This window comes from Nomascus leucogenys, chromosome 16 (genome assembly GCF_006542625.1).
Source record: "Nomascus leucogenys isolate Asia chromosome 16, Asia_NLE_v1, whole genome shotgun sequence".
NCBI classification, from domain to species: Eukaryota; Metazoa; Chordata; class Mammalia; order Primates; family Hylobatidae; genus Nomascus; species Nomascus leucogenys.
The window spans coordinates 42,941,331-42,954,526 of record NC_044396.1 but is presented as its reverse complement, the minus strand read 5'-3'; the positions used below and the strand labels follow the sequence as shown (position 1 = coordinate 42,954,526).

General features: G+C 38.2%; 1 pseudogene; it reads left to right on the top strand.

The window, feature by feature from the left end:
• The first annotated feature begins 11,584 nt into the window (after positions 1–11,584).
• LOC100599866 lies at positions 11,585–12,037 on the top strand (annotated as a pseudogene).
• The last annotated feature ends 1,159 nt before the right edge of the window (positions 12,038–13,196 follow it).

Here is a 13,196-nt window from a genome sequence, read left to right as displayed (position 1 = left end):
AGAAATCTGGGTGAGCACAGAAAATTGGAATGGCCACAAAGAGAACCAAAGGAAACACTGAGCCTCCACCATCCCATTCCCGAACCAGGATGGGCTGGGAACGAGGAGAGACCTTCTCCTTTGGCAGTGAGGTAAGAAAGAGGATCCCAGCAACCTGCATGAACACCTTGGACACCTATAGGCCTCGTCACTGGGGTCCCCTCCAGTCCTCACAGGAACTAAGCCCAGTGAGGGAACTGCCTGGAATCCGCATAGCTGTGGTCCCACTAGAGAAGGCACCAACACTGTGCTCCACCTCCTGGGGCCTGCAAAACTACTGTGCTGGGCCATCTTGGATTTGAAACTATGGATGGAGAATGTCTTGTCCAGGGAGTGAGTAGCCATGGCTCACCTTCATCCTTGAGGCTAAGCCACCACTGAACTACTCCAGCCCAGTGGCCCAACATCCCCAAGCTCAGCTGTAAGCAGCTATTACACCCTTCCCTACGGAACCAAGCAGAGGCAAAGGTCCTCCACCTACTCCTCCCCAGACCCTCAGGTCAGAGCTGAAGTGGTACCCTGTCTCTTGGGAAAAGAGTACCTTGTACATGTATGGCACTCATGCTTCTCTAGTACCTAAGTTGAAGCAGCACCCTGCATCCTAGGAAGTGGTGCCCTGACCACCCACAGCAGTCACACGCACACCAGTATCTAAGCCGCAGGGCATCCTGCATTCCAGGGAAATGGTTCCTGGGCCACCCAGAACAGTCCTGCCTTTCCAGGCCTGAGCTGAAGTAGTGCATTGCCCCCTAAGGAATTGGTGCCCTGGATGAGCTTGGCAGCTCCACATCCCAAGGTTGAGCTGAAATCGTATCTGGTGTCCCAGAGAAATGGAGCAATGGCTGAGCTGAGACACTCAGCCCTACAGACCAAACAGATCTAGCATTCTGCTTCCCTGGAGCTGGACTAGCCTACTAAAGTCTTAGCTACTGAAACACCCCTCTTCGTGAGGAGTAGAGTCATCACGGTGCTTTCTTCTGCCCTATTCCTCCGGGCCCAAATGATAGCTGTGCTCTGCCATTCTGGGGTACTTACTGCCACTGCACTTGGCCTCACTGAGTCTGAGATACTCCCAACCCTGATAATTTCAAGGCCTAGAGTCACTACTACATAGTACCTCATCCAATGGGACCTGAGTTATCACTGAGCCCTACTGGCCCAGCTTCCCAAATTGCAGCCATACCCTACTTCCCAGGCTCAAACCTCCAGAGCATCCCTTCTTCCCCAAACTCAGGCCGGGGCTGTGCCCTCCCCCCAGGGGTATAATCTCAGCAACAATTCTGCCCCTGGGCTTGAACTACTAGGGGGTGCCATAGAGTCACAGATCCTGGCTCTGTGGGCAACCTACATCCAACCCTGCCACAAAGAGCAAACCTGCACCCCAAGACCCAGGTGCCATGATAAGTTCATGAGACCATGAACCTAAGACCACAACCCCACAACTGCTTAAAGCACATGCACCTGTAATGCAGTGCCACTGCAGATGCTTGTAGGCTATGTCAGACCCAACACCAAGAGAGATCCCCCCAGCTAAGTCCCCTCATTGAAAAGAAAACAATAGGAGGACCACAAAAGCCCTTTATACTGAGGATATTAACAACCAATGCCACCATTGCCCCATCACAAATTTTTACAGCCTAGGCCACTGAGATGTCCACAGTTATTATTGACATTGAACACAACAGAAGAAGCTGCATAAAGAGTATGCTAACGCACCTATCCAGAAATAGGGTCACCACACCCATCACAACTGGCACTCTAAAATCCAACTGCAGGTGAAAGTCTTTCTCTATGAAAGTCACTCTAAAACATTTGGAAGAGGCAATTGTTCTATCAGATGCATAGACATAAATACAGGGACAGAAGAAACATGAAACAGTAAGGAAATATCACACCACCAAAGGTACATAATAACTCTAGTTACAGAGTCCAGTGAAAAGAAAATCAATACATTGCAGGAAAATGAATTCAAAATAATGATCTTAAGGAAACTCAATGAAATACAAAAAATACAGATAGACAATTCAACAAAATTAGAAAAACAATTTATGATATGAATGAGATGTAAAACAAAGAGATAGAAATTATTAAAAAGAAAAAAACAGAAATCCTGTGGTTGAAGAACTCAATGAATACAATTAAAAATACAATAGCTCAACAGCAAGTCTGCTGCTGAAGCTCAGCAGACTTGATCAAGCAGAAGAATTTCTGAACTTGAAGATGGGTTGTTTGAAATTACTCAGTCAGAGAGCAAATAAATAAGAATGAAAGAGAGTGAATAGAACACAAAGAAGGAAACAATAGACACCGGGGTCTATTTGACAGTGGAAGGTAGCAGGAAGGTGGGGATCAAAAAACTACCTACTGGTTACTATGTTCATTATCTGAGTGACAGAATAATCTATACACTAAGCCCCTACAACATGCAGTTTACCATACAACAAACCTGCACATGTACCCACTGAGCCTAAAATAAAAGTCAGAAAGGAAAAAAATAGAGCCAATGAAGCCTACAAGATTCATGGGACACCATTACAAGATTCATGGGACAATTTTTATAGTATGGAAACTCCAGAAGGAGAAGAGAAGGGAACAGGCATAGAAAACATATGTAATAAAATAATAGCTGAAAATTCCGAAGTCTAAGGAAATATACAAACATTCAGATCCAGGAAGCTCAAAAGTCTCCATATAGATGCAACCCAAAAAGATCCTCCTTTAATGAGGCACATTATAGTCAAATTGTCAAAAGTCAAAGACGAAGGGAGAGTTCTAAAAATAGCAAGAAAAAAGTGCCAGGAAACATATAAGGGGAATCTTCATCAGACTAATGCAGGTTTCTCTGCAAAAACCTTACAGGCCAGGAGAGAATGACATGATATATTCAAATTGCTGAAATTCAATTTTAAAAAATGCCAGCCAAGAATACTATACAAAGCAAAACTATCCCTCAGAAAGGAAGGAGAAATAAAGTCTTTCCTAGGCAATCAAAAAAGTGAGGGAATTTATCACCACTAGACTAACCTTACAAGAAATGCTCAAGGTGTCCTACATCTGGAAGCAAAAAGACAATAATCACTATTATGAAAACACACAGAGGTATAGCACTTACTGGTAGAGAAGATACACAAGATACACAAAAGAGAAAGAGAAAAGAATCAAAACATATCACTGCAGAAAACCACCAAACCACAATAATAACAAGAGAAAAGAAGAATATACAAAATGACCGACTGGAAAACAATTAACAAAATAACAAGAGTATGTCCTCACCTGTCAAAAATAACTTTGAATGTAAACAGATTAAGTTATTAAAGATACAGCCTGGCTGAATGCATTTTAAAAATCATGACTCAAATATATGCTGCCTACAAGAAACTCACCTCACTGTAAAGACACATACAGACTGAAAATGAAGGGATATTCCATTCAAATGAGAATCAAAAGCACACAGGCATAGCTATACTTATGTTAGATAAGACAGACTTTAAGTCAAAAACTGTAAAAAGAGAAAAAGAAAGTCATTATGTAATGATAAAGCTTTCAATTCACAAGAGAATACAACAATTGTAGGCCAGGTGTGGTGGCTCACACCTGTAATCCCAGCACTTTGGAAGGCTGAGGCAGACAGATCTCTCAGAGCTCAGGAGTTCAAGACCAGCCTGGGCAACATGGCAAAACCTTGTCTCTACTAAAAAATACAAAAAATTAGCTGGGCATGTTGGCACATGCCTGCAGTTCCAGCTACTCAGGGGGCCAAAATGAGAGGATCACTTAAGCCTGGGAGGTGGTTGCAGTGAGCTCTGATTATGCCACTGCACTCCAGCCTGGGAGACAAAGTGAGACCCTATCTAAAACACAAAACAAAACAAAAATTGTAAATATACATGTGCATTCAATATCAGAACACCCAGATATATCAACAAATACTATTACATCTAAAGGAAGAGGTACACTCTAATACAATAAGAGTTGGGAGGCTAGGCATGGTGGCTCACGCCTGTAATCCCAGCACTTCAGGAGGCCGAGGTGGGTGGATCACGAGGTCAGGAGATCGAGACCATCCTGGCTAACACAGTGAAACCCCGTCTCTACTAAAAATACAAAAAATTAGCTGGGCGAGGTGGCGGGCGCCTGTAGTCCCAGCTACGTGGGAGGCTGAGGCAGGAGAATGGCGTGAGCCCTGGGGGTGCGGAGCCTGCAGTGAGCTGAGATTGCGCCACTGCACTCCAGCCTGGGTGAAAGAGCAAGACTCCTTCTCAAAAAAAAAAAAAAAAAAAAAGAGTTGGGGACTTCAACACCCCACTGTCAGCATTAAATAGAGCATCTACACAGAAAATCAACAAAGGAAGATCGAATTTAAACTGCACTCTAGACCAAATGGACCTCACAGACATTTACAGAACATTTCACCCAATAGCTGCAGAGTAGACATTCTTTTCACCAGCACATGGAACATTGTCCAGGATAGACCACATATTAGGCCACAGAACAAGTCTCAACAAATTTTTAAAATTTTAAATCATATCAAGTATCTTTTCAGATCACAATAGAATAAAACTAGAAATCAATAACAAGAGGAACTTTCAAAATTGTACAAATACATGGTAATTAAACAACATGCTCCTGAATTACCAATAGGTCAGTGAATAAACAAAGAAGAAAATTTAAAAACTATTTGAAATAAATGAAAATAGAAACATAACATACCAAAACCTATGTAATACAGCAAAAGCAGTATTAAGAAGAAAGTTAATAGCAATAACTGCCTGTATCACAAAGGTAGAAAGATTTCAAGTAAATAACCTAATGAGTCATCCAAGGAACTAAAAAAAGCAAGAAAAACCAAACCCAAACTTAGTAGAAAGAAAGAAATAATGAAGATCAGAGCAGAAGTAAAATTGAGACAAGAAATAAAAAAAATCAACAAAATAAAACATTGATTTTTTAAAAAGTTAAATCAACAAACCATTAGCTAGGCTAACCAAGAAAAAAGGAGAAAAGGCTCAAATAAATTCAGAAATAAAAAAATGAGATGTTTCAACTGATACCTAAGAAATACAAAGGATCATTAGAGATTATTACAACGATACTTCAACAAATTAGAAAGCCTAGCAGAAATGGATAAATTCCTAGACACATACAACCCACCAAGGTTGAACCAAGAAGAAATAGAAAACCTACACATACGAATTATGAGTAATGAGATTGAATCTGTAATAAAAAGTCTCCCATCATCTCTTCACTGCAGAATTCTACAGAACATCTAAAGAACTAATACCAATTTTTCTCAAACTCTTCCAGAAAATTTAAAAGGAGGGAATTCTTCTTCTAAACTCATTTAATCAGGCTAGCATTAAACTGATGCCAAAACCAAACAAAGACACAACACAAAAGAAAACTATAGACCAATATCCCTCATGAATAAAAATGTAAAAATCCTTAACAAAATACTAGCAAACTGAACCCAGCAGTACATTAAAAAGATCATTCACTGTATTCAAGTGGGATTTATCCCATGGATGCAAGGATGGTTCAACAGACTAAAATCTATAAGTGATACATCACATCAACAGGATAAAGGACAAAAAACCATACACTCATAACAATAGATGCAGAAGAAACATTTGATAAAATGTAACATCCCTTCATGATAAAATCTCTTAACAAGTTATGTGTAGAAGGAACATACTTCAAAATAAGAAATGCCATATGTGAAAAATCCACAGCAAACATTATAGTGAATGGAAAAAGTTGAAAGATTTTCCTCTAAGGACTAGAACAAGACAAAGATATCCACTTTGACCACTTTTATTCAACATGATACTGAATATCCTAACCAGAACAATTAGGCAAGAGAAAGAAATAAAGTGTATCCAAATTGGAAAAGATGAAATCAAATTTTCCTTGGTTGCAGATGACATGATCTTATATTTTTTAAAAAATTGTAAATGCTCCACCAAAAATCCCTTAGAACTGACAAATTAAGTATTTTGTATTAATAGCAGTAACGCCTATATCACAAAGGTAGAAAGATTTCAAGTAAATAACCTAATGATTCATCCAAGGAACTAAAAAAAGCAAGAAAAACCAAACTCAACTTAGTAGAAAGCACATACAAAATCAACATACAAAAATCAACAAATCAAAAATACAAATCGACATACAAAATCAACATACAAAAATCAGTAATTTTTCCATCCCCCAACAACAAACTAGTGAGAAAGGAATCAAGAAAGCAATTCTATTTACAATAGCTACAAAAAAATTAAAAATATCTAGGAATAAATATAACCAAGAAGGTAAACAATCGCTACAAGGAAAACTATAAAACATTGATGAAAGAAACTGAAAAGGACACACATACACACACACAAAAATGGAATGACATCATTCCATGCTCATGGATTGACATCATTCCATGCTCATGGATTGAAGGAATTGATATTGTGAAAATGACTATACTACCAAAAGTGATAAAGAGATTCAATGCAATCCCTATCAAAACATCAATTGCAGTCTTCACAGAAATAGGAAAAACAATCATAAAATTCATATGGAACCAGAAAAAAACCAAATAGCCAAAGCAATCCTGAACAAAAAGAACAAAGCTGGAAGTATCACATTAAAGACTTCAAAATATACTATAAAGCTATAACAAACAAAACAACATGGTACTGGTATAAAAAACAGACACATAGACCAATGGAGCAGCATAGAGAACCCACAAATAAATCCACATATTTACAGCCAACTGATTTTTGACAAAGTTGCCAAGAACATTCACTGGGGAAGGAACAGTCTCTTCAATAAATGGTGCTGGGAAAGCTGGATATCCATATGCAGAATGAAACCAGACCCATATCTCTCACCATATACAAAAATCAATGCAAAATGAATTAAAGACATAAACATAAGACCCAAAACTATAAAACTACTAGAAGAAAACATAGAAGCAATGCTCCAGGACATTGGTCTTGGCAAAGAGTTTGTGGTTAAGACCTCAAAAGCACAAGCAGTGGAAACACAAATAGACAAATGGGAATACATTAAACTAAAAAGCTTCTGCACAGCAAAGACAACAGTCCACAAAGTGAAGAGACAATCTGTTGAATGGGAGAAAATATTTGCAAACTATTCATTTGACAAGAGGTTAACATCCAAAATATACAAAGAACTCGAAAAACTCAACAGCAAGAAACAAAACAAAACAAAAAACTCAAATTATTTGATTTTAAAATGGGCAAATGAGCTAAATAGACATCTCTCAAGCAAAGATATACAAATGGCCAACAGGTATATGAAAAAATTGCTCAACATCACTAATCATCAAGGAAATGCAAATTAAAAGCACAATGAGATACCATATCACTCCAATTAGAATGACTTCTCTCAAAAAGACAAAAAAGACCAGGCATAGTGGCTCACATCTGTAATCCCAGCACTTTAGGAGGCTGAGGCAGGCAGATCATTTGAAGTCAGGAGTTCAAGACCAGCTTGACCAACATGTGAAACCCAATCTGTACTAAAAATACACACACACACACACAGCTGGGCACAGTGGTGCACACCTGTAATCCCAGCTACTTGGGAGGCTGAGGTAGGAGAATTGCTTGAACCCGGGAGGCAGAGGTTGCAGTGAGCTAAGATCGCACCACCACACTCCAGCCTGGGTGACAGAGTGAGACACCATTTCAAAAAAAAAAAAAAAAAAAGCTGCAACAACAAAAAAAAAAAACAGATGCTGGTGAGGATGCAGAAAAAGGACAATTCTTATGCACTGTTGGTGGGAATGTAAATTAGTATAGCCACTATGGAAAACAGTATGGAGGTTTCTCAAAAAACTAAAAATAGAACTACCATGTGACCTAGCAATCCCACTGCTGGGTATGTATCCAAAGGAAAAGAAATAGGTATATGAAAAAGATATCTGTACCCCCATGCTTACTGCAGTACTATTCACAAGACATGCAGCCTAGATATGGAATCAACCTAAGTTCCATCAACAGATGAATGGATAGTCAATGGATGAGTGGATAAAGAAAATGTGGTACATATACATAATGGAGTATTATACAGCCAAAAAAATGAAATCCTGTCATTTGCAATGACATGAATGGAACTGGAGGACCTTATGTTGAGTGAAATAAGCTAGGCACAGAAAGACAAATATTATATTTCTCACTCATATGTGGGAACTAAAAAAAAACTTAACGCATGGAGACAGAGAGTAGAATGATGATTCCCAGAAGCTGGAAAGGGTGGTCAGGAGGGGGAAAGATACAGAGGTTGGTTAATGGGTACAAAACTATAGTTAGATAGAGGCAATGAGATCTAGTGTTCAGTAGCAGAAGACGGAGACTATAGTTAACAATAACTTATTGTATATTTCAAAATAAGTAAAAGAGTGGCATTAGAATGTTCCTAGCAGTTTGGCACGGTGGCTTACACCTGTAATCCCAGCACTTTGGGAGGCCAAGGTGGGCAGATTGCTTGAGCCCAGAAGTTTGAAACCAGCTTGGGCAACATGGTGAAACCCCACCTCTACAAAAGAAAATCACAAAAATTAGCTGATCATGGTGGTGTGCACCTGTAGTCCCAGCTACTCAGAAGTCTAGGCTGGGGGCGTCCTTTGAGCTGGGAGGTTGAGAGAGCAGTGAGCCACTCCAGGCTAGGCAATAGACTGAGACCTTGTCTCAAAAAAGAAAAAAAAAAGAAAGTTTCTAGCACAAAAAAACGATAAATGCTTGAGATTATGGCTATCCTAATTACTCTGATTTAGTCATTACACACTGTGACACTTGTATCAAAATATTACAGGTACCCCCATAAATATGTAAATATGTACCACTATTGTGTATCCATAAAAATTAAAAGTTTTAAAACAGATGAATGCATAAAGAACATGTGATATATATACACAATGGAATACTATTTAGTCATAAAAAAATGAAATTCTGTCATTAGTGGCTATATAAGTGAGCTTGGAAAATATTAAGTAAAATAAGCAGGCATAGAAAGGTAAGTACTGTGTGTTCTCACTCATATGTGAAAGCTAAAAACAGTTGATCTCATGGAAGTAGAGAGGAGAATAGTAGTCACCAGTGCCTGGGAAAGGTAGGTGGGAGCAGAGGATAGATAGTAAAAGTCAGTTAACGAACACAAAAGTACAGCTATATAGGAGTAATAAGTTCTAGTGTTCTATAACACTATAGGAAAACTAACAAAAACTTATTGTATATTTTCAAGTAGCCAGAAGAGTAGATTTTGAATGTTCCCAACACCAAAAAAAGGAAATTTTTGAGATGATGAATATACTAATTACTATGATTTGATCATTACACATTGTATAAGAGTATAAAAATATCACAATTTACCTCATTAATATGTACAATTATCTATCAATTTAAAATAGAAAAGCAAACAATGAAAAAAGAATGCTTCAACAAAAAAAATCAATCACTATAGTACACTACATTAATAGAATTCAGGGGAGAAAAGCACATGATCAACTCAACTAATGCAGAAAAACACCTGACAAAAATTCAACCACATTTCACAATAAAAAACACTCAATATATTAGGAATAGAAGGAAACTTCCTCAAAATGATAAAGGTCATATATGAAAAACCCACAGCTAACATCATACTCCAAACACCTTTGCATATATGGTCAACTGATTTTTGACAAGAGTGCCAAGACCATTCAATGGTGAAAAGACAGTATGAAACCTTTTCCTCTACAATCATTAACAAGACAAGGCTGCCTGCTTTCACTATTTCAATTGAACGTAGGATTAGAAATTCTAGCCAGAGCATTTAGGCAAGAAAAAGAACAAAAGTAATCTAAATTGTAAAGGAAAAGGATAATTAATTATCACTGTTCACAGAGGGCAAGATCTTTTATGTAGAAAACCCTGAAGATTGTGCAAGTGCACACACACACACACACAACTTTAGAGCTAATGAATTCGGCAATGTTGCAGGATATAAAATCAACACACAAAAATCAGTTGCATTTCTATATACTGGCAATAAATAGTCTGAAAAGAAAATTAAGAAAACACTCAATTTACAATAATATCAAAAAGAATAAGTTGACCTTCTGCATAGTCAAAAGTCCACATACAAAATTTGACTCCCCAAAAGCTTAAGTACTAATTGCCTACAGTTGACTGGATAACTTATCGATAACAACCTGTCAATTAATACATATTTTATGTTATATGTATTATATACCATAGTCTTAGAATAAAGTAAGATAGAGAAAAGAAAGTGGTATTTTAAAAATCAGAAGGAGTCTCAACAATGTCTGGATAATTACAAAAAGAGGGAAAGAAAAAATAAGAACAAAATAAAATCATAAGGAAGAAAAAATATATTTGCAATTCATTAAGTGGAATAGATTATCATCAAAGTCATCATCCTTGTCATCTTCACATTGAGTAGGCTGAAGAGGAGGAGGAGGAGAAAAGATTCATCTTGCTGTCTCAGGGGTAGCAGAGGTAGAAAAGGTAGAGGAGGTAGAAGGAGAGGCAGGAGAGGCAGGCACACTTGGTGTAACTTTTATTGCAAAAACTGAATATAAATGAACCTTGCAACTCAAATCTATGTTGTTTAAGGGTAAACTGTACTTAGGAATAGATTTAACTAAGGAGGGAAAAGATGGGTACATTGAAAACTACAAAACATGACTGAAAGAAACCAAAGAAGATAAATTAATGGAAAGACATTTCCATTTTATCTTAATATTGTGAAGAGGACAAAACCACCCAAAACAATCTACAGATTCAGTGAAACTCCTGTCAAAATACCAATGGCATGTTTTGTAGAAATAGAAAAATTGATTCTAAAAGTTATAGGAAATCTCAGGAGATTCTAAATAACCAAAACATCTTGAAAAATAACAAAATTGGAAGATTCACATTTCCTAATTTCAAAACTTACTACAAAGCTACAGTATTCAAAAAAAAGTGATACTGGCATAAGGACAGCTATATAAACCAATGGAAAAGAACAGAAAGCCCAGAAATAATCCCAGAAATATGGGGTCAAATGATCTTCAACAAGGGTGCCAAGACCACTTAATGGAGAAAGGACATTCTCCTTAACGAATGGTGCTAGAAAAACTGAATATTCTCATGCAAACAAGTAAAGTTGGATCCTTACATCATACTTTTTTAAACTCAAAACGAGTCAAAGATCTAAAGTTAAAAGCTAAAACAATAAACTATTAGAAAAAATGGGAAAATCTTCACGAGATTGGATTTGACAACGATTTCTTGGATACAACACCAACAACACAGTCAACAAAAGTAAAAATTAAAGAACCGTTCTTTTAATGAAAGTCTAAAACTTTTTGCATCAAAGGACACAATCAACAGAGTGAAAAGACAACCCACAGAATGCCAGAAAATATTTGCAAATGACAGATCTGATAAGGGATTCGTATCCAGAATAAACAGCTCCTAAAACTCAATGACAAAAACAAACAACTCAGTTTAAAAATGAGTATTACCAAACGCTGAGCCGCCGTGCAGCTAGGATGCCACGTGAAAGCCGAAGCCACACCTCCTGCAGGGCCCCTCCCACCAGCCGGGCACCTCAGATGAGAGCTACACCCAGGCCAGCCCCAGCAGCTCAGCCGCCAACAGTGGCACCCCCATCTTCAGTTGGTTCTCCTGCTCCTGCGCCCTGGCAGCCAAGTCTGATGGCCCAAATGGCAACCACTGCAGCTGGCGTGGCTGTAGGCTCCGCTGTGGGGCACACACTGGGTTATGCCCTCACTGGGAGCTTTAGTGGGGGAAGTAATGGTGAGCCTGCAAAACCTGACATCACTTACCAGCAGTCTCAGGGAACCTGGCCAGCACAGCAGCAGCAGCCTTGTTTCCATGAGATCAAACAGTTTTTGGAGTGTGCCCAGAACCAGGGTGACATCAACAAGCTCTGTGGGGCTTTCAATGAGGTTCTCAAACAGTGCAGACTTGCAGACAGATAGGCCTAATCAAGAAGTTCAAATTGGAGAAATGGAAAATCAGCTCTCATAACCAAGTTAATTCACTATTAAAATATAATTGATAGTGAAGGTATAAAGTATAACCATCAGTTACACCTCTCGTGTCATCTATAGCTTCCTTGCTTCAGAATTGAAATGGAAGAGGGTGTTCTAACCGTGTAGAATTTCATTAAGATGGTGTAGAATTTGGGGCTGGGCAAATGTTTGCGTGGCCTCCTTAAACTGGCTGTTATGATTTTATTCTTTGTGAGTTAATTAGAATGAGATTATTTTCTTCCAAGAAAATGAATATTTCTCTAGAAGATAAACAAATGGCCAATAAATACATGCCTTAGTCATTTGGAAAATACAAATCAAAACCACAGTGAGGTACCACTTCACACAAATAAGAATGGCCATTTATTTTTCATGAAAATAACAAGCATTGGTGATGATGTGGAGAAATTGGAACCCTCATGCATTGCTGGTGGAATGTAAGATGGTTCAGCTGCTATAGAAAACAGTTTGGCAGGTCCTCTAAAATTCAAAACATAAAATTACTGTATAATCCAGCAATTCCATTCCTAAATATATACTCAAAAGAATTGAAAGCAGGGACTGAAACAGATACTTGTACACCAATGTCCCTCAGGATCTGTAGTGGATTGGTTCCAGGACCCTCTTAGATACCCAGATCTGCGGATGCTCAGGTCCCATATATAAAATGGTGTAGTTTTGTGAAAGCAATCAGTAGATATAAGGGAAAAAATGGTGTAGTATTTATATAAACTGATGCACATCTTCCCATATACCTTAAATCATCTCTAGATTACTTATAATACCTAATATACTGTAAATGCTATGTAAATCATGGTTAATACTATATTTTTAAATTTGTATAATTTTATTGTTGTATTTTTTTTCCAATTTTTTTTTTTTTTTTTTGAGACAGAGTCTCACTTCATAGCCTAGGCTGGAGTTCAGTGGTGTGATCTCAGCTCACTGCAACCTCTGCCTCCCAGGTTCAAGTGATTCTCATGCCTCAGCCTCCCAAGTAGCTGGGATTACGGACGTGCACCACTATGCCCAACTAATTCTGTATTTTTAGTAGAGACAGGGTTTCACCATGTTGGCCAGGCTGGTCCCAAACTCCTGACCTCAG